The following is a 27,839-nucleotide window of genomic DNA, read 5'->3' on the forward strand; positions in this document are numbered from 1 at the left end:
TTCTCATACGTTTTGAGCGGTATTTGTTTATATCACACATTAAAGAATAAATATATATACATATATATCAGGGCATTTTCCATCAAAGATTTAATATGAAAATGCGGGGGGTGATATTTTTGAATTGAAATGAATGCCATTGGGACCGGCCTAAGCAGGCATAGATATGATGATTGTAGGGTAGGGTAGATTGCAAAATTTTCCCCATGGCTCCGACGGGCGTTGAATATTAATGGTGTCAGTTCTGCAAACAGAATTTTTTAAAGCTCTGTATGTTCGTGACATGTTACGATATTTGTTTGTCCAGAAAATGCAAACATTATGATATCAATTAACACTACTGTATTTCTGACTAGTGATAAAGTGTTGAGAACTCGTATATCAACCCTTAAACTAATTATTTATATACAAAGTTGAGGATTAAAGCTTTCCAATTAATAGATTTTTTAAAGTTAATCTTTGCTAGTTTTTCAAATATCTAACGCTGATGTCACTGTCATAGCTCATTGAACCCTCCAGACATATCTATATTCCATTGAATAATGGTTCAAATAATAGCGCAACAAACTCAACATCACAAACTATCAAAATAACCTTCACCCTACGTCATCACGCTACCTACAAATCTATTGTAACCTCATCGAATGAAAATGTCGTTCTTTACCTCCCATCCTACCTGGCCGACAGGTGCTTTCATCTTATTCTCCTTTGTGAAAGGTGAACTACGTTCATCAGAGTATAGTCCTATCCATTGCTGTACTCTGTATACACTGTTGATATCGTGTATAGCCTTGTTACCATTATTCTAACATACATTGATGACATTTGCCTTTCTGTCCCCTAACGCCAACTTCTAACGCTTCAGACACAGCTAGATATTTATTCTTTTATTTATTCTTTTAAAAATAGTACAAAAAATAGCGAAGCAACCCCACAAATTCCCAAAACATAACCTTCACCCTCCGTTGCATCACACTACCTCCAATCTATTATAAAAACACTTCCCTTCCGACCGGAAACTCAACCACTACCTAGGGCTCTATCTTAACAAAAACTCACCTTCAATCCCCATGCACGGCTTAAAAGGAAAGAACTGAACCGACGATATCGATTACTTAAACAACTATTAGACAACAGATCTAAACCCTCCCTTGACAACAAAATACTCTCATACAACAATGCTAAAACTAATATGGACATATGGCATAAAACTATTAGTTAAGGGATCTTTACATCCATTGTCAACGCGTTTTCAATATCACCATCCATAATGACCTACGTGTACCTTTTATTAAACAAGTTGAAAAATCCAGCTACAAAACATCCCACACTAACCTCCAATCCCACTCTAATCCCCACGTACAAAAGACAGACACAGAGGCATGCTCTCAGAATGCGAGTGATTAAGTGATCATTTCTGATTTAGGATTGCCTATCACTGTAATGCTTCTCCACCCTTCTTTTCGTTTTTTCATATTCTTTTATATTACCTCTTTATCTATGCAACTTATTGTGCTTCGCGAAGATGGTTGCTCCATAGCTCAATAAATTAAATAAATACAAATTTAAAAAGCATTCACATATAATTCAGAATTTTATTGTACTAGTTTACAAGAAAACAGATTTAAAACCTGCGATATTATGCACATAAATTTAAAAAAGGAGGCGTATGTATATTAATGATAAAATAATAACCAACCTATAAACCATTCAGGAAAGAATCTGGCGGAGGTTGGCGGTAGGATGCAATCGGCGATAGACGTAGTGGCTGCAAGAGCTGAGGAAACCGGATTTGCTTTCTCAACGTCGAAAACGGTGTGCGTCCACTTCTGCAGACTGAGGAGGGCGCATAGTCCCCCTCACCACTGTCTGGGGGGGGGGCATACCCGTACGGTACGTTGAGACGGTGAGGTTCCTCGGTCTCCTATTTGACCGAGATGAGAAATTGAGATGGCAGCCACACATCGACGCCACTGAGGTCATGAGCAGGAAAACCCTCGCACTGTTGGAGTTTGTTGGTCACTTAAGGTGGGGAGCGGATAGGGAGACCCTAATAAAAATGTCGGTACTCGTGGCGGTGCGGACCGAGGAGGGTTCAGCCTTCCTCTGGGTACCGACTCTCTCAGCGCTGTTTGCGATCTGCGTGACGGATTCTCTGTAGACACTCTGATCGTACTCTTGCTATAAAGATATGCCGAATTGGAGCGCCTCGGAAAAACGGTGGTTGTTGTCTCGGTCCTGGACACGTCGGCCTGGATGGTAACGAACGCGCAGAATCGGCGGCGAAAGCCTGAACTTCTCACCCTCCCGACCGGACCATCGCACTCAGGCCCTCTGACGCTAAACGAGCTGTAAAAAAGATGATAAGGGATAAATGGCTGCTTCAGTGGGCAGGGTCATCCGAGAGGCTCCTTCGTGTTCAGTGCACGACCTGCAGATGGCCCCCGAGGATCTAAGCCGTAAAGAAGGAATAATTCCTACCAGATTAAGAATAGGTCATACTCGGTGGACACATGGGCACTTGCTGGTGGGTCAATCCCCCCGCAGGTGTCCGTTATGGAGAGAAAGGTTGCTCGATGTGTCCCACATAGTCGTGCCTATGTGTTTTGTGTTTCTGAGTCTTGTATGAGTGAATGTATTTATTGGTGTGAATGGGGAGGGGCTGATGGCGAAGTAGCTTCTCCTTCGCCTCTCAGGCTGTGTGTATGACTTTGGCCGATGGCGGACATTTTATAAAAATACTCCATCGACCCCAATCCAGATTAGTTTATTATAGGGGAGAGGTAGATGGAGGAATATCGAGTACTCCATCTACCAAACAGAATGAGTTTAATCATTGTATGTTGGTGTGAATGGGGAGGGGCTAATGGTGACGTAGCATCTCCATCGCCCCTCATGTTGCGTGCGTGATTTGGATCTACGGCGGAAAACTTTTAAAGTACCCCATCGAATCGAAAGTAGAGAGTAGTAGTAGTTTATTGTAGTGAACAGGTAGATGGAAGAATATCGAGTACTCCTTCTACCAAACAGTATGAGTGCGATCAATGTATATAGGTATGAATGTGATTATGTATCGAGTGTGTGCTGAAATGACCAAGCTGTCGGATGCCCCTATCAAAAAAGTATAAACGTATATATATTTAAGAAAAATAATAATGTTAAATTAAAAAAGTTTTTTTTCCAAAAATTGAAAATTGTACTTGAGACATTGTACAAGACAAAACGATGGAGCAATTTTTTTTAAATATACCTTCAAGAAAAAGCCTAAAATAACATAAATTAAACAAACTTTAACAAGAGAAAGAAAACAACGAAGAAAAAATAAAAAAACTGTAACTATTGCAATGTTTTAAAGTAGAATTTATACTAAAAATCACGTAATTTTTTGGTAGGCTTAGAAGTTTTTGAGGAAACCTAGGGGTACTCTGAAGTCAACGTTGATACCGTTTATATGAATATTATATTTTTAAAATTTTCATAAGTTTCAAAATGTCAGAGCTTTTATGAAGTGAATAAATTATTTTCATCATATTTTGATACTTTTCTGTTGATTCGATAATTTTTAAATCATTTATTTAAATTTGATTTACAATTTGCGATTTGATCGTACCTGATCACTCTAGTAGGCCTGTTTTCATTGTATATACGCTAATCGACGTTTCAGACTTCTTTTTTGACACAATGACAAATGCCGAACGTAATATGGGATTATCGATATGGTCAAACATTAAAAAATTATGTAAATAAAAAAACATTACTGTCAAGTTTTTATTAAACCAGCTAACTACGGTGTTGGTAAAAATTTGTAATACGTGAGTTGCCCTCCCCTAGATTGAAGTTTATTGGCACTATAAATAGTATAATTGGTTGATTCCAAGGAGGGAGATTTATTTATATAATGTTATAAAATAATCAATCAACCTCCCGAAATACGGAAAGGTCTTTTAAAATCAAGAAATATGATATATCCGAGCAGTAAATTTGCCGACGAAGAAAAGGTAAAAAATTGCACCCGAAGAGCCTCTTACCTTCCTAAACTCTATTTGTGCGTAGGGAATAACTTTTTTACCTTGGACCAATTTATAAAGTTGCTGGTATAAAAAAATCCGTTCTCCACCAGTTTGTAATCTTTTTGTCTTATATTCAACATCATTATTATGGATGAATTTATTTATATTTAATCATTTACGTATCCCGTTGATATCGGTATATCCAATTTATAGGGATTTTGGGTTCGATTAATCGATTTATATCGCGTTCAATTAATTTAATGAAATGCTCTGAGATTGCAGCATTTAATCATGATTTGTCACGTTAACATAGTTATGATGTTAACATGTGATGTTAACATAATTATGATGTTAACTTTTAACATATAGCAGGGGTGCTCAAACTTGAACTGCAGGCGATCTACCTCAATATTTTTAGACTACTTACGATCGACTCTGAGAGGCTGCAAGTGTGTGTGANGTTAAATATATTGATTATATATTTTTTATTTATTTATAGCCTATACAGATTTGTTTATGTTACAAATTAAATCATATTTGTTTAGTTGTCATAATTGAACATATTAATTGTTAAATTAATTATTCTTTTTATCTAAGGTTTGTGGTTTGGCATGGGAAATTAGTGTCCATAGCGGGATTAGAACCCATGATCTTCGGCAAGGTTCAAATCCCGCTCGTGATTGGAATAGAAAGAGGTTGGTGTGAAACCTTTCGAATCGGGAACGGATCAATTACTTGACAAAAGGGATTTTAAGGTCGTCATGGATAGTGAGTGACATAGTTAAGAGCTTTGACGATTTGCCTGAGCGCTTTTGTTTGGAAAGATTGGTACGCTTGGATATTCGATGGTTTGGCAAAACCCCACAGTTCCACTGGTGCCCAAAAGGGTGGCAGTAAAGTCTTGTATAACGTTAGGTGAGTCTTGACGGTGAAGATGGATTTTGGTCCTTAGAAGTTTTCGGAGTTGTCTAAGTCTTGTGTTAAGTTGTTGTCTTTTAAGTCTTGTGCGGGGTTTACACATCACTCTGCTGTCTAGATATAGTCTAAGTATTTGACTTGAGTGGAAATCTGTATCTCTACAAAGAGGTATTTAACCACAAGGTTAATGTACAGTTTTTTCAATGTGAACGCACACCGAGTACATTTTTATTCATTCAGTTTTGTCCTCCACGTTTTCCACCAGTCTTCGATAAGCTCCAGGGACGTAGCTTGGGTAGGATTCGAGTTAGAAGACAGAACATTAAAAAGTACTGTAAAGTTGTTTGACTTACCGATACTTACCTTTGTAATATGTAATAAATCATTACAACGTTACCCGACCTATTTTAGTCAAGGTAACTTTTCAAGTTTAAAGCTCTACATATTTCTAATGTTTTCGTTTATTTTTTGCAGGATTTTAATACGCTGACGTTGTAGAGAACGGACCAAGGTAAGATCTTCTGGTAAATAAATAACTTTAAGGAGTTATTAATATGTTTTATCGTGTCTAACTTATTGGCGATGAACATTAGTAGTTTGGTCATGTCCGAAATGCTTGGCACCATTTTCTGTGTTGGCTTTTACCAACATTATTATTAAAATATGAAGATGCCGCAACGCCCCCGGTACAACAAACAAACTGTTACTCTTGTTTTACAAAACTGCCTGCTCGGCCATAATCTGGGTTTCCTGTACTAAAACCAAATCCAGGGCTTTTTCTAGTTGCAAATTGCTAGCTGTACGCTGTTATTTGTGGATTCTTGTGAGCAAAAATTTTAGAGACATTGCTACCGAGACATCTTTCCCGTCAGTACTGTCCCAGATCCATTAGGAGCGATTTATTTCTCGAACACCAGGGTTACAAGGCAAGTCGCATAATGAGGCGCAACCGACGTGTGCGAAGTAAGGGCTATGACACACAGCAGTTTTGACTGAAGCGTCGGTCGACGATTCGGTATAGAAAGCATATTTCCTAGAAATTTCTGCAGCGTTCCAAAAGCCGTGCAAAACATATCTGTTTTGCGTCCAACTACACGTCTTTTTTGGGTTTTGTTTTTATCTTGCATGTCTGCAAGACTGTCCCACTTTACAACCCTTTAGGCAAAGGCTCAACCTTTCGAGTGATTTACAGGAGTTACTGGGTCCCCAGTGTTTCTTTCGAAAAGCACTTTTCAGCTTTCTCAAATTTATTGGAATTTATAGTGAGATTTAGGCCTTTTCCCAAATTGTTATACCATTGAATGCCTGCTAATGTTTGAATGAGAGTTGCATGATTTCTTTTTTCAGAGGTTTTTGAGGCTGCCGGAGCGGAAAAATGCAATGGAAGAAAATACAAATTGCGGGGTAATGAACTGCAATGCCTAAAATCGCAATTTAAATAAGAAAAATAGCTCCCTCAAAAAAAAAAAAATATATATATATATAAAGAAAAGAAGTGTTATTGTGTTTTGTTTCTTATTATTGTTATGTAGAATTAATTTATGTATCATATTTGAATGGAAGAATAAAAGGACAAGGATGAGCCTATACTCATGCTGAGACTGTTGCTAGTCTGACTTCATTATTATTATTAGCCATACAAGCCTATGGGAAATGTTTAAATTATGGAACAAAAATTCACAATTCTAATCAAAAAAGAAACAGAAATAAATTTTATATGTAATTTAAAATGGGATTTTTGCATACATTTGGCCTTCCAAATTAAGAATTTTAAAAAGAAAAAAGACAAATTAAAGCTTTGATGGCAATAGGATAAATTAGTTTACGAGTGAATGTTTGGAGTCAGAGCTTTATATCACTCAGAAGAGATATAGCTAACCTAAGATAGAAGGTTTGGATGTTAGGGCGTGAAATGACCTTAGCCGTTAAAACGCCCTTAAAAATTAATAATAATAATATACCATTACATATTTATAAATTTTTCTGACTTAAAAATAAATAATTAGGTGGCTACGGTTCGAGCGCAGTTAGGAACTGCGTTGCAATATGCGCATCATAACGGCACTTGGTTGCGTCGTGTTAAAAAGTCTCAATAGCCCCTTGCCTAAGTTTTAGAGACACTACAATATATCGCTCCTGAAATCGCAAAAAACGACTCATTGTACTGTTTACACTCAAGCAGAGTTGTGAAATTATGACAATCATTACTGTCATCAGTTTTAGATTAAGAAAAAGCTTTTTCTCGTCTGCGATGATTATTTTATTGTTTCATACCATATGGACGAGCTTTTTTAAATCTTTCTTGTATAAAACGGACGTTAATACATTAATTATTATCGCAACAATCTCAAACTATCCCTGTAATTCGATTATAAATTTATATTAAACGACATCGAAAGGGACAGTGGCTCCGTGATATCAGAGAGTGAAAGTGTTTACAATTAGTCAATGATTTAGGAGGGTTGTCATAAGAAAGCTTCAGTCATTTAATACCTGACAATGATCTAGTTAACTTACTGCGCCTATATTTTATAACCTAAAGAACGCTGATTTTGCATACTAATGGTAAATATAAGGCAACTGAATACCTCAGAAAGAAGGTCACAATAATAACATTAATATAAATTATAAGTAAACGTATAAGTAACAACGAGTAAAAACTTTCCCAAGTTATGTATTAGTTTTGATATTCTCTTTTATAATATTTACGGAAAAGCCATAAAGTTAACATTTTTCTTCTAACTCATCCGACATATGATGTCCTTTTTACATTTTACCTGTCGCTCTTGAATATTTATAACGTACAGTTTGGTTTAAAAATACTTATCAAATCGTCAGAATTATTTGACAACGTTGAAAATTGACTGGGCATTTCGTTGTATAATTAATTCAGTCAATACGGAACTGGTTGAAAAATGAATACCCACTTAAAAACACTTTGCATAGTAACTATTGAGGAGATGCCCTACCATAAATCAAAGGAACGAACTTGATGCTTCATAACTAATAATTCAGTCAACAGAATTTAAATTGTAAAATGAACATCATTTTAATGACTAATTATCAGTATTAGAGTAATTATTTATAGAAATAGAAAATAAAATTCAATAAGCAGTCTGAATGAGAGTTGTATAAGAAAAAAAGAAAAGGATGGGTAATATTTTTATAAAACCTTCATCGAAACCTTGGAACTCATGGAATTTATTTGCTAGGAACAAATAGATTTTACAAAAGCAAGAGCTACGGAAGTCAATTTTTTATCACTTCTTCCCCTAACATGTTTACAGCACAGATTAAACAAAAATAAACTTTATCGTCACATTTCTCGATTTCAAAAATTGCCAACTGATTTCGTGGAAAGTATAACTTGATAATAAATAAATGATTCCCCGAACGTTGATAGCAATTAATTATCATTGTTCTCAAATTTTCTCCGTAATTTGTGCCACAGCAGTAGTCAACACTTTCATAGTTTCACCTTCAAAGAAGTTTTTAAGGAAATGTTTTTTTAAAAACAATTTACCGGTAGCCTGAACATATTAATACTTATTACAAATGTGTGTGTCTATGTTTTTTTTCTCCCGGTCATAACACTGATAATATGGCCGGCCACCCGGAGGACACAGGAAGGGACTCACTGAAAATGGCGCAGATTTAAACGTGTTTGAATAACTTCAATAAACCCCCGAGTGTAGACGGACCAAACTAGTTCAACATCCAAACCGTCCAAGTGGCCGCAGAAATATCTTGTTTACAGTTAGTAGTTTTGATGGTAAAAAAAAGATTTATGTTCTCAAAGACTTCGAAGTTAGTCAAGTGTTTTGTCTAGTTGTTGTCTCTTAATTAATATGTCAAACTAACACGTCAGTCTGCTGGCTAGGCATAGTCCTAAGTATCTGATGTGAGTTGGTAGTTCTTTGTTGTTGATGTGGAGGGCAAGACTGTTTTTTCAATATAAATGTCAACTTTGATATTTTTCGTGATTCAGTTTTGTCCTCAACTTGTTGAACCAGTCTTTGATGAACTCAAGTGTTCTTCATAAAATTCAGCTTATATGATAATTGCAGTCTTATCCGTGTATGTTGTGATGATGATGAAATGCCACGAAGCGGGCATTTTGTATGTCCAAGTACTGCAGCTATCTGGTTATATTTATCTTTCTCAATTCAATCAACTCAATCCTTCTTGTAAGAAATATGAGAGATTGACTGTAACTATTGCAATTCTTTTCCCTGTGTCTTCTGAATATTGATATGGAGGTCCTGTCTCCATTGAGAGGTCTTCGAATTTGAAGATAATACAGGTAGCCGTTTCTTCCCCACCATTGCAAAACCTAAAAATTGGGTCATCATTGAATAAACCCATGTTGTTCAAGTGTTTTTTCAGATGCCAGTGATTGATAGTCATACCACTCCCTGAGTTTTACCCTCGCAAGCTCTGTGTGTTCGCCAATTTTGTGGATCCTTTAATCGTTACTTTACAGTGTCTGGATTCCGAGGTTATCTTTGTTATCCCGAGTATAGATTTTCGGCCTAGATATGGACTTGCAGATCTTCCTCTGACCAATTTGTGTGATTTGTCATTACCCAGATCTCATTAATGAATGCATGATGGTATTTGACTTCATAGGAAAATGACCAATATTAATTTTTGGATCAAGAAGGCTCCCTTGTGGTTCAATACACCCATACACACATACAACCCTTCATTGGTTCAATATCTAGTGTAATTAAGTTCCCTTTAAAAATGTCTATTACACTTTACGGTTGATTTCGTTGGTGATGGTTTCAAATATTATATATAGTGGTATGAAAGCTGTTGTTTCGGCAAGAATGCCGAATTAAAGAAAGAAATATAGAAAATTGAAAGAAAATAAATTAAAGAAAAAATAAATAAGGAACGGTAATAAAGAAGAAATAAAGGAACCTACCCTTCTGGCTCCGAGTAGGCGGGGTCGAGGAGATGAAGGACTTCGGGCCCTAACGCCACTGCTTCCTTTCTTGCTTAGCCGTGGTCTGCCAAGGAGGGTTTTGGAGAAAGAGGTAGATCGAGAAACGTGAATAGTTCGTACAGGGTACACGTAAGAACGACAGCCACTGGAGACCGAAGTAATAATGAATTCATCCGGTCTGGACAAAAGGAAACAAACACTCGAAGAAAAAACGTTCAAAGTTCGAATGAAACGCTTAACCTCCTGAAAGATGCCCCCGGCGATATCTCGGGGCTTTAACGGCTGTCTTTGTTATCTTTAGAGTATGGACTGTGTTGAAACTTTTATCGGGTAAATATCCGCGTCCTAACTAATCCCATTGTTCGAATTCTCAACATACGGATAAAAAATTAACCCATCTCTAAATGATTATGCGGTTTAATAATTTAGCATTATTATGTTATTCAATCTCAAGCTTCAGTCATTCAATATAAAGCACGGCAAAACAAAGATTTAACGAACCTGCTTAGGTGGTGAGTATATCACGACGAAAAAATCTATTGATCTCGGAAGACTGAGAGAGAGCAGGTCACCCCAACTTAACCTTATTATTTATTAGGATTGTTATTAGGAAACAATCTTCCAGTCTGTCTCCCCACCTGTTCGAAAAGCAAACAGTTTTCTCATAGCAATAAATTGTATATGGACAGACGCTACAACTTGAAAACTATTAAACAACCCTCCATCGCCGCTCGTCGGGTTTAATAAGCAGCTCGGCAATGCTCATTTAAAGAATCAATTTTTATTTTCGTAAACAACAACAAATTGAGCATTTATTGCGAAATGAACCGAAGAAAAATCATTGGAGCGAGAGTTCGTTCGCATCGGGTTAGAACCTGTAGTAAAATTGATGAAATAAGTCATAATGATGGAAAGTGAAGTCAGCACTTATTCTCAAATTTCAATAATAAAATAAATCAGTTATGAAAGGGGTTTTCCTCTTGCTCACTCCCTTTCCGTCTCTTAACAACATCGTGCTGATGTGAATAACAAATAACGAATTCCCATATACTAACTACTGTCCATTATATAAATAAAAAATATAAATAACGATAAACACGACTACGTTTTGATTGTGTAGACATACGATGCTTCGTTCCGACCATTTTGGTCAGCCAGAAGAAATCTCACAATTTAATTGGACGAACTCATACAGTACTACAGGCAATCATCGGGTTGTTTCTCTTGCCTGTCTTCAAGATGAACGTTGCTTACACAAAAAACTTTTAAAATCAAATAAAATCAACATCATTTTATTCAAAGTATTTATTTTTCCACTCCCCAACTTGTAACCAATTTTTAATTCCAGAACAGAAAAATTCAGTTTTTCTGTACAAGTCAAAATAGCAGAATAGGTTTTTTTGACTTGTGTATCATTTTTACAGATTAAGGTGAGTGTGGAAGAATTGGACATCCCAGCTCCTTTAATTTATTCACAGTCCATTCTAGAGCAGTACATTGTAAAGGAAAAAGGAAAATTGATAAAATCACAGTCCATTTTTGGGTGTACATTTATTTGTTTTTGCCATATATCCTGTCCGTTCTCGATATTTCACCTCTACCTGGCCAACGCCAATTGTCATATACAATCCAATTTTCATTGCAAATCATATTTTTCGTTAAAATGTTCGTTGTTTTGCCTAGCAAGGTACAAACGAATGTCTCTTGACGCTTCAGCTGCCGCATTAGCTCATGAGGTCTTGCTTTTTTACTTTTCCAATGTTCTTAAGTATCTTGAAATTGTGGGTGCACTTGTTTTCAGTAGTATTGAGCCTTGTAACAATTTGATAAAAGTGTTTTTTTATATGTATAAAATGCCATTAGGTACCGACCTACAAGTGAGCCTGTTCAGAAGTAAAGTAATTCCTACCATACTGAAGGGCTAACTGCATTGTGAAGGGTCAGCGTAATATAATCAGGATGAAAACCACTGAATATAATATTCTTTTTATTTAACACAATCACAAACATTATACCACTCTCTTAAAGCAAACTCTCCAAAGCGCACTGTCTTTAACTTCACCCCTTCGCCTTTTTATCCCTCCAGTCTTTTCAACACCAAAGGGTGGCGCCTTCTCCGGACCATCCTTGTACCCTTGAGTCGCGATACCTTACAATTGAGTGACGCAGATGATGGGTCAAACCAATTGATAAATCTTTTTTTCATATTATTCTAGTTGTCTCTTTAAATTTTTTCATTAATTTACAATTTTTAAACCGACTAATTCAACAGTTGTAATTGTTATTATTTGTACAGTGCTATCAAAATCAAACTAAACCGGCGCTTTCAATTACGTAGATAGTTACAGCAACCGTAATGTAATTGAAGTATTTAACAGCCTTAGGATGAGGTAAATGAAGATTATTTGCTATCCGAAGTTCATAGCGTCCCGAGGGATGCATTACACTGTTTAGGGACGTTAATTGATATCTGTGGGGGTATGAAAAGCCATTTGTTATTAAAGCGGTTATAAAGTGATGATGAAATGGTTGTATTATTCTTTTTCCCTATTTCCATGCTTTTACCGAACGGTTTTTGTGTTAATAAAAACACTTTGGCGATCGCTAATTGTGATTTGTGAACAACAGCGGTCAAAGGTATATGGTGTTTTCCTTTTGGTTCAGTTTCCTGCTTGACTGTTCCTTCTCATCTCCCTTGCCCCTCCTTGGCTCATAACCGCTCTTACTCTATATAATTACTCGAGAGGCCCTTTTACGAAAGGACGAGTTAATACTTTCCTAAACAAAGCCTATAAATCAAGAAAAATAATAGGTATTTTTCACAAATTGCCCGTCTTGTTGAAAGTTTGACAATGGTTTAACACAATGGCGGAGGTAGGACAATGTGGCTGAATCATTTCCTTCGCTTAATGGACGCTCTTCCCTACTTTTACGACACTTCCTTTGCTTTTCACCCAAGGGTTTGTTCCTCACAGTCTTCCCAATACCGCTGAACTGTTTCCTAATCACCGATGATTGGTGTCTCGTTACTTACCACTACAAAAGAGACAAGATCTACATGGTTATACAGTTACCCTTAATGAATCAACTGGCTTTAGCTCAATAACTTTGGTTGTCACCAGTTTGGCAACAGAAGACAAGAATAAAAATTTTCACATAATGATTACCATCACATTCAATAACATCTCTCACTCCCTTCATTCATTCACTCTCTCTCTCTCTCTCTCTCTCTCTCTCTCTCTCTCTCTCTCTCTTTCTCTATCTAANTCTCTCTCTCTCTCTCTCTCCATGTACTCTTTTTTATTTTCTCTCTGTCTCTCTTCTTTTTATTTATCGTTTTGTCTTTCCTTTTCTACAATTAAAATACTGTATTCTGCTTATGTGGACGGTCGCAACCTATCGCCTAAAGTTAATAAATACTAATTGTATTATTTAAATACGGGCAGCTTAATTAACTAGTAGTTTAATTCATATTTTCCAATAACGTAATCAGTGAGAAATGGATTTGTCAATTTTATACAATAACTCCGTAAAAATTATTTTGATTTTGAAAAAAAATTCGATAATCCAGAGGGGTCGAAACTAAATAAAGTCTATAGAAAGCTCGACGTCTTGATGAAAACGAACCCAGTTTTGGTCGATGGCTTTTTCCGTTTCAGACTCTGCGTTGTCACCTTCGGCGCGTTCACGTGCAGCAATTGTTATTATTCAAACAAATTGCAAATTTATAATTTGCTTGGTAATTACGCTAAAAATAATCAGGATTCATGAGAAATAAGATGAATTTATATATACATGCGTTGATTTTTGAAAAAAAAAAACTCTTATAAATGGCATAATCATAGATTTTTTAACAAGTAGTCAAAAATAGCATATTCGAAAAAAATGTTGGGTTGTTGTTCGCGTTTCAACCATCCTAAAAATTTCAAATTGCCGTAATTTGAGTATGTTCCTACATATTGGGTTGTCCGGAAAATAATGCAGGATTTTGGTATTAAACAAAAAAAAAGAAACTAGTTACTTTAAAGCAATGTTCTTTAATCAAAATAATTNTCATACAAATGAGTAATCCTGTAAACGTAAACAGAATATTTTATATAGATTTTTTTTAATGAAAACTTAAAATCCTGCATTATTTTCCGGACAACCCGATAGAAACACAAACCTCTCCCGTCCTTTTGTAGCCATGTTTGATCACTGTAAATTCATCTGTAAATTCGACTTTTCTTGTGATTATACTTGTACTTATTTTTGAAACCATAGGTTTCGATATTGTTAACAGATGTTCATATTTGTTAACTTTGTCAATTATGTACTAATAATGTTTTTAAAGTCCTGATAAAGGAACATATATTGTATTACCCGAAAGTACGAAGCTATTATGCGTATTTAGATTTTTTGAATATGAAATTGTATGTACGACGTCTCGTTTTGTTTTTTATTACAATAAACCATTGCTTATGCAAATTCTTTTCATTGGGTACTCCTCAAAGCCAGAAAACCATCATTATTCAAAGCATATACGACGAAATTGTGAAAACATACAAAGAAGAAAGGCTGCATTCGAAAAAAATGTTCCGTTAAAAGGAAAAGCGTGACACACTTCATCACGCATTATCATGATTCGAGAGTGCAGTGTACTTGGGAGGGGAGCTGTGTTCGATAAAACTTAAAATTGGCTGTGTACATCTTTTTTTAACCCTAATTTTTATAATTTTGCCCTAAAATAAGGATTCACTCGAAAGTAGTTTAAATCAAATAATCAAATGTTTACACGTAGAACCAGGTCATGGGGGAATTTAAGGCAATGAGACAGCAAGCATACTAAATAAAAAGGAAGACTAGGAACAACACATAGTCTCCAATACATTTTGTGACATAAATTATAGCCACATTGACAAAGAACTGTAATTTTTTTCCTTCGTGGAGGTCACTGGCGATCCAAAATCTCTCTTTCTACCACTGCCTAAAAGAAGTATTGAGGAATTGACCCTACTTTATTTATAAACCTCCAGAAGTGCACTACCCTGAGATAGTTTAGCACTGTCCGGGGTTTCTCTTCCCTCATTTTTTAGACGTCAATATTGCCTTTCCGAAAAGGCTGTACAATTTCTGGGTCAATGTTTTCTAGTTACAAAGGACAAGTTTCCGTCTCAGTTTGTCCATTGTTTTGAGGTAATAATTAAATAGGCAATGACAAATAAAAATGCCTATTATTTTCCGTAATTCTTATCTACTGAGAGAGAGGTAGATTTTTGTTTTCCTGGTTGTGATGTTGAGGAACTTTAATTGTTTTTTCACCTGATGAATTCATCCATGTGTATGTGGTCATTTCATTCTCCATCCATTTGTTCAGATTAACATTACCAGTATGCGCTTTGGTTCAAAGGGTGCTATGGATGCTATTCTTTTAACGAGTTTGACAGCCTTTTGACAGACGAGTTCGCGGCCTTCAGTCCCCTTGTGTCCTGGTACCCTCCTCATAGTTACCTGACTACGTTTTCCCTGCAGGTGGAGATATGTTAGGCATTCCAAACCAACTTTCAATTAAAAGTGGAGGTGTTCATGCCTTCAGTGCTGCTTCAGATAATATTTAAAGATATGGACATAGGTCTACGGCTGTCTGATAATATTTATAGCTGTGGACATAGGCCCAGCGAATGGATTTAATATTCTGTTGTGAGCAAAAGGAAACACTCTCAACTTAAAAAAAATTAAAATCTTAGTATATTTACAAGTTTAGCTCCAGAAAATACCACAATAAAAGAATACCAATGTCTAAAGGAGACAGAGACAAAATAACATATACCTGCCATACAGCTGTCATGCTATAACTAAGGTGGCTCTGGCCTAGGAAAATTAATTTCAATCAGAGGCCTCATAGACTCTGATACCATGCCCCTGAAAAGAATTCTGCACATAATTCATTAAAGAAACAACGAACGTATTATAGGAAAACCATTAGAAGTCGCACAATATCCCCATGACTCTGACTTGAAAACATACACGACTTAACACTGTTGATATTTGTTAATTTATTTTAGAACCTGATTATAGTTAATTTCACTAATTTCGTGGTCCGCTTGACCAATTAATACATTACAATTAATTAAGGTTTTTAGTTGAGATGAAAAAAAGTTAATGGCACGAGCGGGATTCGAACCCACGATCTTCGGCTAGATACGCCNCTCAAGTGGTAGAGCAGCGGCGTATCTAGCCGAAGATCGTGGGTTCGAATCCCGCTCGTGCCATTAACTTTTTTTTCATCTCAACTAAAAACCTTAATTAACTGTAATTATAGTTAATGCTTATTCCAAAAACCGTAAAAGTTTTAAAATCAAATATAAATTTTTATTCAAAGTTGTATTAGAAAAGTTAAATAAGAATAGCGGTTGTGTCATTTTACGTAAAGTTAATACAAATTAGAGTAGATACACAATTAAACATACAATTAGTGTATTTCATGTTAGAGGTTTAATGTTATTTAGCCTCCCCCATTAAAACTATCTGTTATTAGACTAAGTGCGATGTGGCGTGAAAATTACGGAAAGAATGAAATTGAAGATATTAGGTGCGGGGGGATGAGTGCGTGAGCCTTTAATACTCCCGTTCTCAATATCATAAGGGCAGGCGTAAGACCGATAAGGTGAAAAGGGCGTGCTAGTACCCAATGACCTTACAAGTTAAAGTTTAAGGGCTCGTGTGTATGTATTTTACCAGTCGGCATTATCGTGTCGCTAGCAATCGGGCCACACTTGGATGCCACGTACCAAGTTACTAATGATAACCCAGATTTTCTTATCAACGCAGAAACGGAAATAAAACTGAACTTCGGTGAAAACCTCTCCCTAAGTAGTTGTTACATTAAGCTTCAATTACTACCGGGAAAACAATCGGATAAGGTTATTTCCTGTTCAGTTTCAACTTTGGTCTATAATCTTTTGTGAAACGATCATCTAGAAGAGAACTAATTTACAGTTATTATCCAATTGACACCGGCCGATTTGAAATTGGTTCCGACATCCTACTAATTTGTATTGTGTTTATCGAAACGGTCGCCCTGTACGTTGACGTTTGGATTATTTTCCGCCCATATACACTTAGCAGTCGAAAACTGTTGAAGGAAATTTTTTTACAATTGTCCATTCTTGTAATCAGCTAAGGTTATCACAACCAATTTAACCTTTTCTTTCGCTATTAACAATAGATGAGTTAATAATGCCCTAAGCTGTACGTAAAACTTAATATGTTGCAGCTTTATATCTTGCTCTCACGGGTTGACCCGCTCGCCGACTCAATTAAGATAAAAATCTCGTCGAAGTAATTAACTAAAATTCTCGTTAAATTCGCATTGGATAGCACATTGTAATAATATATTATCGTTAATTTTAGAAGACGTAAACAAGCCTATACATTGATAAATATACACAACTTTTACGTAATGATAATTCACATACCTATAACAAACGAATACCCATGGACCGGGAGGTTTTCCTTTAAACTTTTACCTCTAACCCCTAACCCCTTTGTTTACCTTTGAAATGAACTTTAGGGTAGCTAGTTTGTAGCAAAACGAGGCGATTTGAGCTTAAGCATGCCTATTGTATTTAAATATCGAGGGCAATAATGAATACAGATAAATTATATAAGATGTAAGATGCAATATTTGGGATGTTTAATAAACTGCGCCTGTTGAGAGCTATTGTAATCCCCGTTCTGTACCGATAGTTTGTCAGTCTGTATTTTCCCTTTATTCCCCTCGTGTCCTAGGACCGATATCAAAATTGCATAGTTGCGTTTTTACAGAGTTTGAGATAAGTAGGCATTATGAAGTTGAATTTATTGACCTGCAGCAATTAATGTTACGAGTTGGATCTTCGGGAGGTCAATTGACGGATGAAATTAAAAGAAAAAGAACAGCTTCCGGGTTAAATTGAGCTTTCGGCGACTTATATCACCGTCCTCCTAGATTTATTAAAACAATATATATAAATTTTTTGCAAGATAATACACTTGTGTAAAATAAATATCCAAAATTACAGTTAATAAAGAACAAAAAATAACATAAATTATTCATTAGAATACCTACAACCACAAGAAGGATGAATTTACATACACCATGTAAGTTATGACTGCACATGGTGAGCAAGGTGTTGAGCGACAAGAAATGAGGCATCTAGCAAAAAAGCCAAAAAGAAACGAACGGTCCAACTACTTATGCTTAAATTACTTAGGTTCTGGTTGTTTGGGATCACAGACTAGTTAAGATTAAAATTATACCCGAAAATTCGATTAAAACATTTAAAACTTTATAATATGTACATGGGATAAAAGCGAGGGCGACTCCCCGTCGCATCCAGTTGGACGGTTACAATTAACAAACGTTATATACCCTGCCGGCTATCTGAAGGCTCAATGAGGCGCACTCTATCATTCCTTCTTTCCTTTCGTTTTTTATGAATGTCAATTAACCCCGCATATGTCATGATGAAGCCAAATCTGGCAGTGGGGTGAGTATAAATCTTCTCTCAAACCCAGTTTCCCGTGCAAGGATCTCCGGAGAATCCAGTTGAAAAAAAAAAGCCAACTTCCACTGTATGCGTTGACAAACCCGTCGTTCTCTTTTTATTCACACAATTTAGTCTGGGTTGGTTCATTCTACTGACAACATTTGTTTCGTTTGTCCAACATATTGTATCCTGCAACAAGAGCACGACACCCTATATACTAAATTTGATTGAGAACCAACCTACTCTTTTAACTTTAAATAAGAGTGCAAGTTTGCCAAATTATTAAGATATTTATAAGCGGTTTTATTTTTTCCCGCTGAACAATTTTTTAATTTTTTGGGCTACATCAGGAATACATGTTAGCGATTTAAAACTACTCGGTTTTTCTCTTGCACTCTCCACCGTGACATTTAACATCGGGATACACCAGGGTTTTGAGGTCCCCCAAGCTTATTTTAAATTTGCCTATAGACATGCTTATGAATACCAAATATTTTGCACTATATTTACATTATTTTTCAGATACCTTGAATTACATAAACCCAGAGCACGATTTATTAGATTCTCTGCGCAATTTAGTTTAAGAGAGAAAGAGTCGGCTGAAGGGAAATCAATGTACCTGTCGTTGTTGGTTGGTTTTCTGTACCAATTAGTTATCAATTTGTAAGTAGTCATTTCCAAACCAGTTTTGAGTTGTACATGGGGGAATCTAAAGCCTTCAGTGCATCTTGGTTGTTTGAGAATATTTATATCGAAACGTACCAATCATATAACTTTTACGAACGGGTTTTTATCCCTTTTTCGTAATAAAAGAGAAAAAGTTCAAATGCCTTACGCCGAAAGTCAGCAATAATAAATGAAGTTCCTAGTGGTGGCTGTATGCAACCATTAGACGTATTACCTCCTTAGATAATGCTGAAAACTGCCAAAATTGCAAATTGTAACAAGCCTGCCAAATTATCAACAACGGGTTACTCAAAATGGTTTTTGAAACTTGAGATAATCCTTGCATTTTGACAAATCCTCGGCAAATTTAAACCCTCGTCTTACATTTTGACAAAATATGTTTCGAAAATAGACCCAAAGTTGTTAAAGGAACGAAGATCAACGCAGCCTGGGTTGTAATGTATAAATTTGCTTATCGGGATAATGTGTTAACGAGCCCGATTGGAAGCCAACGGCGAATATAAGCGGACCGTAGATTATTGATTTTAATCGCACTATTAGATTTTATCGTAGCAATGTCTGAAATTTACTAATTTCAATGCCATTTACTTTTTATTTGTCGTCATCGGCATGTGTTTGAAATAAAGCGTAAAAAAGTAGCCAACTTTCAATTTATACTTACCTAAACCAAACATGTGAGACACTTTCTAATTTAATATAATTTGATATTAAATTTATTATTCCTTACAGACTAAAATTTATGTAATCGTAATCAGTGACGTAGTTCATAAAATTGACAATCGCTGTCTCTTGGCTGCTAACGGTTTTTTAAATGCCGTAAAACTCTTTATTAACCGTGATAATTAATCAGCTTCTCGGAAAGAACGAAAACAAAACCTGAACTTTCAAACGGGAAGTTTTTCGTTCGAGAAACGAAGATTTAGGTTCGGTGCCAAACTTGAAGTGGGCACAAATTAAGTTTATTGAGCTTCCCCAACAGCTCACTTAAAGGATTATGTGTAAGAGCTTTCTATAGTTGTTCGGCTTTATACTTATTTATTTATTAAGGCTTTAAAGAAATGGTAACGTTGAATGTACAAAATCAATCAGTCATTATCTGTGAAATTGAAACTTATCTAGTATTACCAAGTAAGTGCCAAACTTAAAGATATTCTTCATTAGACATCCAAGCTTTTAGTTCAAACTTGCCATGCAACTTAATAAACCAAGCACAGACACAAAATTAAAAAACCCTATTAAATGCGCCAGTGGCTCCGCATTTTTTAATTTGTAAATACAGAATGATTGGTTACTGTTTGAGTAAATGTATTTATTAGTGCGATAGTAGTGTATGCATGGGTGGGTCTATGGTGGAATATCAAGTACCCCATAAACCCACCACCTAGGTTAATGTTTTAGATTAATTGTAATTTTAATTGTACATAATGTATGGATGTATTTATTAGCGTGAACGAGGGCGGGTCTTCAGAGGAATATCGAGTACTCTGAAACCCGCCTATAGGCTAGGCTAGGATTGAATGTTAGTGAATGAGATAGTTTCAGAGCCTTTTCACCACGTGTGGGAGGGCTAAAAATGTAGAAATAACGTCCCAGAACACAACCAGAAAGATCGCCAGACTTCCTACAGAAAAGCTAATTAAAAAAAAAATTAAATAAATAAATAAAAATAAATACATTTATAAAACGTGAGGTGGAAGAAATATGAGGTGCCGGCAATAGCCCAGGCAGCTAGCCGGCCGGAAAAAAAAGACATATATCATAATGCGTTTCACTATTGAGAATAAGCAGGCCAGGATGACGAGATAGTATCTATCTATTACTAATAGGTTTGAAAAAGCCAAACTTTAGAGTACATATTCACCAAAAAATGAATTTTAAGAATTATTGTGCATTTTAGGCAGTTGTTCGATTTTACGTACAGTCATATTTCATTATCTTCTTCTTTGTGTATTCTATCAGTTAATGGACTTTGATCATTATGATCACGCTATCAAACAGACCTCTAAAGTGCTTTGGCTGGAACACTGAACTCGTCTCTTTTCGATTTTGCCTTTTAGAATAATCATCAATCAGTTCATATTTATCCGGGTGACGTAGAACATGACTGAAATGCCCGAGTATCGTTTTTATCCTTACTCTGCTGAGGTATCTAACCATGGAACATCTAAATGTTCCCCCCAAAGGAAGCTTGTTATTTTGTTCGGCCCACTATTCTAGGCGAGTTTTTATAATTCGTTCGTAGGCTTTTTTACGCATGATACTAAAGAACTCTGTGATGGAGAAGGTTTGCAAGGTTTTTAAATTAATATTGCTAAAATAGCGTTCCATTTGTGAATTGATTGAATTTTGCAACTGAACCAGATATCGTTTAATACTTTGAGGAGAAAATGTTTGACGTACACAGGTAGATTTCTAATCATGCTGTAATGAATTTAATCCATACCTGGAGAACTATTATTCGTGTTTTTAAGAGAAAAATTGAGGTTCTACAATAGTGAATGGGCCTTCCAAGCTGCAGTTATTAGAGTTCACGGTTACCTCAGCATTCAACTTATTAATTGGGCCTTGAGGACAGAAATCAGTAAAGGAGTGGGAACGCTTTTAAATATTTTTAATTTGCACGAAATATCTTTAATGGGAGTTGTACGGTTAAGTGAGGAACAGAATGTTCTCCATGCCGCCCTTTTTACTGAACGAAAGATGTGCTCCAGAGAAACCATTTTTAATTTCTCATAATTTTCTAAAGTGGGGGAAATAATTTATTGTTCCGGAAAGCAGTTTTCCTTCTCGTTGCATTCTTCTCACATTTTACATCCCACCATATTTTACCCTTGACCTTGAAGGAACTAGCCTTTTGTTTTGTGGAATATTAAGTTTTGGCTAAGCTTTTTGCAGAGATATCCCTTATACAGACCGTGATTGGAGCTTAACTTTACTATTGTTTTGCAAAATGCCGTGGTTATAATAATTGCTTTGGTGAAACTAGGTTGCTACGAACGGAAACATATTTTTGGATCTTATCCTTTTCTTATTTCACAGGTATTCAATTTGCCAAACTATCTGCAGGTGTAATCTTAATATAGGATGAAGATCTTTTCTGGGTACAGGCGCTTTTAGAGAATAAGCGAAGAATGCCGGTTTTCGGTTTTTATTTTTATTTTATTTTATTTTTTTTTTTTTTTAAGCGAGGATATTTCAACTACGAGGTTATACGAACCCTCGGGGTACGAATGCAGGGCCGCTGGATTTTTTTTTTCTGACCTTACATTTACTTTACAGTGATGAGCGCCGTGTCAACGCCTAAACCGTTGCGGCCACCGACGCCCCGGCAAGCCGATGTATGACATCATTATGTTTGAACCCTGTTGGCCTTTGATCCAGGTGGTTCTATTTTATCCCTTTAGACGTGACCATTGCTACAAGTTCAAGGAATTCTATAATGATGTAGTGCGCGATATACAACTTTTTGACATTGCAAAGTTTTGCACACAACTAATGCCATCTGTATATGTGACCACTTTCGGGAATTGCTTGTTGTTGGCATACTTCATAGCTTCCCTTATAGTAACCGATTCTGCAGTGTACATAGATAAGTACTATGGGGGTGAAAACATTTTACTGTAGTTCTGTACAGGATTATAAAATGCACAACCAACTCGTCCATTTAGGAGTGATCCGTTTCCTATGCTGAACATTACCGAAAACCTTTTTGAAATGAATAAAACACAGAAAACCCGAATGGGTGACATCCCTACATCTCTGTATTAGGAATTGCATCTAATGTAAGACTTCTCTGGTTCGTAGTCCGTTGCAAAATACAAATTGTGATTTGCTGATTTGGTCTTCTAGTTTAACATTATTTCAATGATTGTACGGCATTCAATACTTTTTGTAAATAACACTACATATTTTGTAATAAACCATACAAAATTACAATAAAAAACGCCATATAAAGCTATTGTAGAACGTTCTCTATTCTAATGAGTTTCTATATAAGGTCAACGAGTAACATAAATAAATTTAAAAAATCGAAATGAAAATCGTGTTACATTCACATGGAAAAAGTTTAAAATAGTAAGAACAAGTCAGATTTGTAACCACCAGTCAAATGAAATGAGAGATTATTCAAACAAATAAAGCAACGAAATAAAAATTAATATAAACGACCTTTTACGATGAAAACACATTTCCATTGTCGTACTTTCACAGTCAGGCGTAAGAGTTGCCGCTGTCTTTTTTTTCACCACCGTATGCTAAGTACTGCAATACAATTTTTTCCCCTAAGGAAAACTGAAAAGAACATGAGCTCATACATGTAGTCGTAGGAGTTAATTAGTTAGATAGTTTGAAAAACATTATAATTTATTAATAATACTAAAAAACAAATATTTTAATTAAAATATTGTTCCTCTATGTTTAAGTTGAATTGGGTACATCTCTTGATTGCGTGGATTTTGCCTAGATCCTGGTGTTCATACGAAAGGACTCTGAATACTTTGTTTTCGTGCCATTCTAAAAATAAAATACTGTAGACAAAAAACAACCCTTTTTCCTCCAAAAATCGGAACAGAGGATCCAGATACTCGCTGCCGTGCTCAAGCACGATTGTCACATCGGGTGCCATTCCTACGCGCTTTCTATATGGAGCTACAGAATTGCACCCTTCAATTAGGTGTGACACATTGAGCAATTTTTCTCTGCATGCCGGACACACGCGCGCTTTCGCCCAAAAGTAAGTGTCCTTCTTAATGGAGTGAAGATTACCCTTCTTATCCAAAGCAGTTCCTTCGAGGGCCATTTATCGACAGTGGTCTTGAAACAAAAGAACTGTTCTGCCAACCCGGCCCACCGTCGCTGCCACTTTCTTTTAATTATGTTTTTATTGCATTTTTAGCAGGGTAGATAGCAGTGATTAAGTTCGGAGGCTGGGACCTCCCGGTCTTAACGGCCTCATCCGCCTTTTCTCACCTTTCGTGTGACCGGATACTCAGACAAAGACAAAAGAGTATTTTCTTTGACTGACGCATTTTCCATTTCGCTACTTCTTTTTTGGAACTTAGTTTATCTGAAAATGTTATTTAAATTCAAATATGCTGTTCTTGTCGAACCTAGGAGCCATGGGTATCGGATATTCTCTCATTAGAATCTTTCTGTCCTTCTAATTTAAGTTTTAAACTCATTGGAGATTCTTCTCTACGTTAAGCATAGTTTTTTGTTTTTTTACTGTCCTCGTTATCATTAAAGGGTGGAATGGTTTGGCTCTTTCCATACCAGATGTTCTCATCGCTACAGTGAAACCAATACATATGCGCCTCTATAATTTTGTTCCCTTTGTTGTGTATTGGATAACTTAGAAAAAAGACCTTGATTAAAAAAATAACATTGATTGTTGTTATGTTTGAAAGGAGAGCTGGTCTAAAAAGAGACCTGTTTATATTTTTTCGATTGAATAGCTTTTGAGAAAACCACAGGGTACACTAGTAAGCTGACAAACTATATATCCATTATCTCTATACATTCAAAACAGAAGCGGCAGTATTTCAACGATTAACTTAAAGACTAATTATTTTTGTCCTTAACAAGATAGAAGAGAAAATTCTTGTTGAAACTATATACTATATTAAACAAAGAGAGCTATTTTTATTGTTTTTGTTTTTTTAAGTAAACATTTAATTAAAAAATATATACACATGAGATAAGAGCCCGGTCTTGATAAAAGAAAGTTGTTTAAGATCCTAACTTTTGGTGATTATATCGTTATCACAGAGCGAATTATCTGATAATATTTGAGAAGATGGTCTCTTCGGATTGACGCCGTGGAAAATGATAAGAAACGATGTTAATAATTATTAATATGAACATTTTAAAACTTTTTCTTCTCTAGTAGGTCAAATTAAAAATGGTAAAAATGTACACAGTTCAAAGGAAAATAGGTAATTTTTTTAATGGAGGATTTCTCAGATGATATTTATTTCATAGATACATAAATAAATGTCAAAAAGAAATGGAATAATTTCTCAGTTCAGAAGTATCAAAAGAAGCTCTTTTTTCGAGTTCTTTTGTGTTCGGAAAGCGTTTGGAGTAGCGCCGAAGTAGCTGAAGGGCAAGTTAACGGCAACTGACAAACATTCACCCATCAGGGGGTGTGTCAGAGACAGGAAGATCTCTCGCAACTTCTAAAGACTTCCGGACAAGCATTCATGGGGCAGGGAGCATTATGTTCGAATATGATTCCGCCGAGTTCATGTGTTTTAAGATTATTCGCCCCGCTGAAGCGAGAGGTATAGCATGTATTTAAAAAAAATATCTCGCATAAATGTACGAGACTACTACTTTTTACGTCGAATTAAACTTGTAAATTTGGACAGATTTCAAAGGAAAAGGAAAGTTTTTTCCTTCTATTCTACTTAAACGTTGAAAGTTTTTTGACTAAATTATGAGTAATTTCAGATCCAGAGGGTGTGTCAATGTGGCTCAACTTATCAATTCTTGACTATTATTTGTTCGAGACATGCTAAACCCCCACGGCCGCTGAGTATTGCGTTCTACTCGGGATAGTGAACGAAACTTTCCCCTAAGACCTTATTGACATCCTTCTTTTTCTATCTACCTTTTATCTTATTGGTATAATTTAATTAGCCCTTTCTTCAAGCACCCAAAGTAATGTCCCTTCCACTGATTAGATCTTACATAATTTGTTTGTTTTAAAATTTAAAATTACGAAGCAAAAAAAAGGGATTGTGAAGTTTGACAGGGTGGACCGAGAGTTGTTGAAGTGTTGTCAGAAGTTTGATCATTAGTGATTACCTCTGAGTTCGCTAATTCTCTCTGAACTTGTTAGACACACCCTATTCAATGGATATTTGAGTGTCGGTTCCATCCACTGAAGATGAAGTTGAGCCACAAATTGTTTCAAGGCGAGAACATACTGGTATGCAAAAAATATAGCGTTTTTCTACACTTAATGGATTATTAAAATGTAAAATTAAAGGTTTAAAAACGACCAGAAAATGTTTAATATCCTAGGAAAATCTATTCCATGAACAGCAAAGACTGTATTTTTCTAAGGCTATATTTACCGCTCGATTGAAATATGCAGTCTTTATAAAAAGAGTGTTCCTAATCACAGTTAGTTGCTATCAACGACCCATATTTCAAGCTTCTTGCTCATCATCAGGTTGAAGGATTTTTCAAACACGTCTCGACATAAATTGAAAGAGGGAACTTTTCGATCCCCCGTCGTTACAATGAGAAGCTGTTTTTTAATGCCTCCTAATTTGGAACGTGTGAAAAGCGGGAAACTTAACATAATTAAATATTATAATAATAAATACTGTAAAAAATAATTATAAATTAGTGATTAATTTTATAGTTTTCATTTATTAAAGGAAATTAATACATTAAAGGAAGAATAATACATTAATAATAGATTAGTAAATTAATGATAAAGTGAAATAACGAAAAAATTAATTAATTAATTTGTACAACTAATATTATTTAGGTACATATTTAAAATAGGCGGTAAATCAAAGTTATATTATTTATGCATTTACCTCTATGTTCGATTTTACATTTTTTAATTTCAAATTTCTCAAACCAATCCAGTTCCCTCCTTTTGTCGAAACTGTGTAACACTGTTTTATTAAAATTTAAATTGAAATTGTGTTTTATTTCGTTTAGATGGTCCTTAAATTTCGAAAATTTGTTCGATTTAATCAAGTGTTTTTTAACTCTGAAATAACCGAGTACTGGTATTTATGTACTCTGGTATTGGTAACTTACTATCAGTCCATAGATATTAGTTATATTTGGACGTAGAACAGTTTTGTTCTGGCCTGTTAGCGTGAGCGAATATCAACCATTGAAAATTAAATACTGGGTACACTTAAAATTCTAAATTGCTGAACTGCAGAACCGCCCTCGTCTGTAACCCAGGCTTGCTATTTCCTAACCCAGTTCCTCCAAGTCTAAAAATAAATATATTTCAAAGTTTGTAAATGACCCAAATCAATACTCCATATGATCCATGACCATTGGACGAAATCAACAAAACTTCTCAGTCGTTTTATGATATCTCCCGTCTATCAGTGAAGTGTTTTTAAACTATTATGTTGTGATTGACAGGGGAAAAAGTCGGAGACTATTGAAAAGGGAAAAATTTAGGAAAAAAATTTTCTCCCCAAAATTTTTTTAAAATTGTATTCGGGGTATACCGGAGAGCGAAAAATATCAATTTTTTTACGTGGTAAATAATTTTTTTAAAATATTTTTTGGTATGTCAGTCTGTCCCAAATTATGTATTTCAATATCCATGATATCTGATATTAGCTGCCAAATATAATTTTGACGAAGCGATCTTGCACATTATTTTCTTATACTACGTACATATACAAAAAAAGAACACCACAGCAAAACAGAATCATGACATTACTTAAAATATTTTTTCTCGTCTTCTAGGACCTACTAGCAAGAAAATGGACACGTATGTAATATTTTTCAACCTAATATAACAAAAATGGTTTATTGCAATCGGTGATCGTAATCTCGCAGTCTCTTCTTATCAAACATGGCGATTTTAATCGAATTTCAACACAAACAAAGGGAAAAATAAGTTTTCCATAAACTTCCATAATTTCATAAACTTATGATCAACAAATTGAAAAATAAATTTAAAAAAAAGTAATTGTAAGACTTACTAAAGTTGAATTTTTCTCATTCTTTTTATATTTATATAGGGAGATTACCGCCCCACTAAAATGTCCA

General features: G+C 35.4%; 1 protein-coding gene across 3 annotated transcripts in view; it reads left to right on the forward strand.

Moving 5' to 3' along the window:
* LOC106673046 overlaps window positions 1-27,839 on the forward strand; it is a 275,216-nt gene that overhangs the window by 139,777 nt on the left and 107,600 nt on the right. For 2 of the 3 annotated variants that reach the window (XM_014404963.2, XM_014404964.2), the window contains one exon: window positions 5,403-5,439. The exons of the other annotated variant lie outside the window; for it this stretch is intronic. The gene's annotated coding sequence lies outside the window, so the exon portion shown is untranslated. The remainder of the gene's footprint in view (window positions 1-5,402; window positions 5,440-27,839) is intronic. 3 annotated transcript variants of the gene reach the window in all.

The sequence above is a fragment of the Cimex lectularius genome, unplaced genomic scaffold, assembly GCF_000648675.2.
Source record: "Cimex lectularius strain Harlan isolate CLEC.00 unplaced genomic scaffold, Clec_2.1 scaffold253, whole genome shotgun sequence".
Classification (NCBI taxonomy): domain Eukaryota; kingdom Metazoa; phylum Arthropoda; class Insecta; order Hemiptera; family Cimicidae; genus Cimex; species Cimex lectularius.